The sequence below is a fragment of the Palaemon carinicauda genome, chromosome 23, assembly GCF_036898095.1.
Source record: "Palaemon carinicauda isolate YSFRI2023 chromosome 23, ASM3689809v2, whole genome shotgun sequence".
In the NCBI taxonomy this organism is placed as follows: domain Eukaryota; kingdom Metazoa; phylum Arthropoda; class Malacostraca; order Decapoda; family Palaemonidae; genus Palaemon; species Palaemon carinicauda.
In genome coordinates this window covers 33426637-33431636 of record NC_090747.1, presented here as the reverse complement: position 1 = coordinate 33431636, position 5000 = coordinate 33426637, and positions in this window count along the sequence as shown.

Sequence of the window (5000 nt, the reverse complement as noted above, 5' to 3'; positions counted from 1 at the left end):
AAGATAGATTAACCATACGATTTTATTATCTGGAAGGTTGCAGCAATTGACTGTGCGGGAAACACAAGTGTGTGTCTTTTCTTTCTGTTGAATTATGAAGCTATGTATATCCAGTGATACGTAGTTCACTTGATACTCATGGAAATTTCTTCTCTTTACAGGAGGTCCATCCGAAGTGTTGAAGCGTCTTCTGCAACGTCCGCAGCAAGAACTTCTGCGGACATGATTTGTGTAGGAGGCACGCAGCATGCGCTGTCTCCAAAGGTGATCCCTGGAATTGGGACCCGCAGGTATGTACCGTGTGCACAAACCTGATTGCTGAGGCTTTTGATTCCCCTAGGACGGCGGAGTCAAGGGATGCAGCAAGGGAGAAGCTTCGTGCCTTGGTAAGGGGTTTCCAGAAGAACACCTCTGGGCCCTATCTTCCAAGTGAGAAGATGAGGGCTTACCTTTTCCCCAGAGCGTCAGCTGAGGCAGTGATTCCCCAGCCTCAAGTGGAGATACCGGTAGTTCAGATCCCTGTGGATGCTGAAGTCGCGGTCGCCATGCAGTACATCCAGTTGGACGACAGGATGTCGAAGGTGTCCGAGCGTCTGGAAGAGGAGCTTCTGGCAGAAGACCAGGATGAAGATCAGGCTCCAGACATTGAAGAGGAAGAGGCCGACGAGGTGTCGACTACTCCGGTTCAGGCCTCTGAACCTATTCCCTCAACATCGTCCGCTCTCCCAGAAGAGCTGGGAAAGACCCTTTCCTCCATCGTTGGAATGATCCAACAGATGCAGAGGGAGAATAATGAGAAGGTGGCTGCAATGGAGCTGGAGATGCGGAGACTTGCAGCATCACGTGGGCCCCAGAAGAGGCTCACCGTGAAAGACCTTCCCTTGTGCTCTGATGCTAACCCTTGGAGGTATGCTGAGCACATGCCGATGACGACTGGAAAAATCGTCATGTCGGAGAAGTTGGGCTCAGTTCCCCTTGAGGAGGTGGAATTCTGGCCCAGCAAGGGGTCGTATCCGGACTGTTACGTCTGTCTGAGGAAGGAACCAGCATTAAAGGAGGAGACAGAGCCGAAAGAGGTCATAATTATGGACCATGCTAAGGCTCAAGCTTTGCTATCGTGCTCGATGAAAGAGAGGGGCTTCACAAACTCAAAGGTTCCTGCTTTGAGTAAGAAGCACCCTTCCTTTGTGTCCTCTCCTACTAGAGCCTTCCCCTTTATGAGAAAGGGTTTGCGGCTGTGCTAAAAGCAGTCGAGGCTGGCAAGCCATGCCCCTCCTTGGAGGAGTGTAAACCCTTGTCTCTGGCCCTACACATGGACCACAATGACTGGAAGGACGTCCATCTTACCTTCTCAGTCGGGAAGTTGGAGGCTGACATTGCCGGACGTCAGTTCGGTGAGAACCTCCCCAAGCTGTCTGACTTTCTTTTGCGAAGGGAGCTCGAGACGAAAGAAAGACTGGCTACCTCAATGTCTCTTCAAACCACTCTTGAGACAATGGCAAGTGACCCCAAGGTTCATGAGATGTTCATGGTAGTGGCTAAGATTCATCTGGCCAAAGTGACGAAGGACCTTTACAACTTCGTCAAGGCGAGGAGAGCTTGTAGGGAGTTCGTGTTCGCCTCGGCTGCGGTGAGCCACGAGCCAAGGAAATTAATCTCCTCCAACATTTGGGGCAAAGACCTTTTCCCTAGCGAATCGGTCAAGGAGGTTGTAGATAAGGCCGCCACTGAGAATAGAAACCTTCTCCAGAAGTGGGGCTTATCTCTCAAGAGAAAGTCTTCCCTGGATGAGGGTCCCCAACCAAAGAGGAAGACTAAAAAGACTAGGCTACCGTCTCGGCCAGCCAAGCCATTCAGACAGCAACAGCAATAGCAATTGCCTATGCCTTCAGTGCCCCAGATGGTGGCACAAACCCCGACCACATTCCAGTGGGTACCCCAAGCAGTGTCGACACAGTCCCCGGCAATTAATCCAACATTCGAAGGGCAGTCAACTACCTTTCGAGCAAAGCCTAGAGAAGCAGCCAGTGGCTCGTCTAGGCGCCCCTCAAGGGGGAGGGGATTCAGGGGTGGTCGTGGTCAGGGAGGCAAGACCTCAGGACACCAGTCAAAGTGAGGTGATACCAGTAGGAGGGAGACTTCAGAATTTTCGGGATCGGTGAACCTTCTATCCCTGGGCCCACAGCCTACTCAAGAATGGACTGGGTTGGAGCTGGTACATCACTCCACCCCTGTGCCCACGATTTTTCCAACACTCCAACCCCGTTCTGGAAGAGTACATTCAAGAACTGTTGGAGAAAAAAGTGATCCGAAGGGTAAAGTTCATCAAATTCCAAGGGAGGGTGTTTTGTGTTCCCAAGAAGGACTCAGAAAAACTCAGAGTCATTCTGGACTTGTCGCCACTTAACAAGTTCATAGTGCCCAAGAGGGCATTTACCGTCTCCATAGATTTGCCAGACGCCTATTGGCACGTTCCAATCAATCGCCGTCTCTCCCCCTACCTAGGGTTCAAGCTACATCGAAGACTCTATGCCTTCAAAGCTATGCCATTCAGGCTAAACATAGCCCCAGGGATCTTCACGAAGCTTACGAGCGTAGCTCTCAAACAATTAAGCCTAAAAAGAATCCATGTGGTGGCCTACCTGGACGACTGGCTGGTGTGGGCAGCATCCAAGATGAAATGCTTGCAAGCTTCTCTGCAGGTGATCCAGTTCCTAGAGTATCTAGGCTTCAAGATCAGCAGAATAAAGTCTCGACTTTCTCCATCTCAAAAGTTCCAGTGGTTGGGAATCCACTGGGACCTAGTGTCACACCGATTCTCTATCCCAGCGAAGAAGAGGAAGGAGATAGCTGGCTCTGTCAAGAGACTTCTGGATTACGAAAGGATATCAAGACGCGAACAGGAGAGAGTGCTGGGTTCTCTCCAGTTTGCTTCAGTAACAGACCCGGTGCTAAGAGCACAGCTAAAGGATGCAACCGGAGTTTGGAGAAATTATGCATCAAACGCGCGAAGAGATCTGAGAAGACCAGTTCCGCTCCGTCTACGTACTCTTCTCAGGCATTGGTCCCAAGCCAGGCAACTAAGAAGTTGGTACTTCTTCAGCCACCCCTCCCCCCTCGTTGACTATTCACACAGACGCCTCGAAGGAGGGGTGGGGAGGTCATTCTCATCGGAAGAAGGCCAAAGGGACTTGGTCCAATCTATTCAAGAAATTTCACATAAACTTTCTGGAGGCTATGGCAGTACCCCTTACCTTGAAGAAAGTCTCCTGGAGTCGCTCGACCCACATAAAGTTGGTGCTGGACAGCGAGGTGATTGTGAGATGCTTGAATCGACAAGGATCGAGGTCACCACCTCTCAACCAGGTGATGTTGGCCATCTTTCGACTAGCGGAAAAGTAGAAGTGGTACCTGTCGGCAGTTCACCTTCAAGGAGTCCTCAATGTGACAGCGGAAGCTCTATCCAGGTTCACACCGATAGAGTCGGAATGGTCCCTAGACGCAGGATCTTTCTCCTTCATCGTGAGTCAAGTCCCAGAACTGCAGATAGACCTCTTTGCGACGAAAGACAACAAGAAGTTACCCCTTTACGTGTCCCCGTACGAGGACCCCTTGACGGAAGCAGTGGACGCAATGTCCCTCGACAGGAACAGATGGTCCAGGATTTACCTGTTCCCTCCTCACAACCTTCTGTTGAGGGTCCTCAACAAACTGAGATCCTTCAAGGAGTAGCGGCAATAGTGGCTCACAAGTGGCCGAACAGCGTGTGGATCCCTCTGGCATTGGAACTACGGCTGAAGTTTCTACCGTTACCAGATCCAGTTCTGACCCAGCGAGTCCAGAAGTCGACTGTCTGCGCTTCATTACAGAAAACCCGGACCCTGCAGCTTATGATTTTCTCTCCCTAGCGGTGAGAAAGCGTTTCGGGATTTCGAAATACAGCATAAACTTCTTAGAGGAATATAAGTGCAAATCCACTAGAAGGCAATATGAGTCATCTTGGAGAAAATGGGTGGCCTTTGTCAAGGCGAAGAATCCGCAAAAGATCTCAACGGACCTCTTCTTATCTTTCTTCATCCACCTCCATGGTCAAGGATTAGCAGCTAACACGATTTCAACGTGTAAATCTGCTTGGACAAGATCCATTTTATATGCCTTCCAGGTCGACCTCGCTAACGAGATTTTTAATAACATTCCGAAAGCCTGTGCTAGGCTCAGACCTTCAGCTCCTCCAAAGCCCATTTCATGGTCTTTAGATAAAGTTCTTCATTTCGCTTCACTGTTGAACAATGAGGAGTGTGCATAAAGGATTTGACCCAAAAAGTTATTTTCCTATTTGCACTCGCGTCCGGGGCCAGGGTTAGTGAGATTGTAGCCCTCTCGAGAGAGAAAGGTCGCGTTCAGTTCTTGGATGGGGGAGAGCTGAACCTGTTTCCGGATCCTACGTTTCTCGCCAAGAACGAGTTACCCACCAACAGGTGGGGTCCCTGGAGAATCTGCCCTCTGAAAGAAGATGCATCTCTATTTCCAGTAGAATTCCTTAAGGTCTATCTTCGTAGAACTTCAGACTTCACGGGTGGTCAACTATTCATGGGAGAAACATCAGGCTCAAATTTATCACTGAAACAACTCAGGGCGAAAATCACATATTTTATTCGGAGAGCGGATCCTGACAGTACACCCGCAGCTCACGATTCGAGGAAAGTTGCCTCATCCTTAAATTTCTTTAATTGTATGGATTTTGAACATCTTCGTTCATACACTGGCTGGAAGTCTTCCAGAGTGTTCTTTCGTCACTATGCGAAGCAAGTGGAGCAACTAAAGAGGTCTGTGGTAGCTGTGGGTTGTGTTGTTAACCCTGCTGTTTAACTCTGCGAGGAACAGTGGATTTAATTGGGACGATTACTTCCGGGGTGAGTGTGTAGTTACAAACTGTTCTACAAACTAAGTGTGAGGGCACGGGGTTGCCCACGTTGACTGTTCCACTTTCAAAGGTGAAC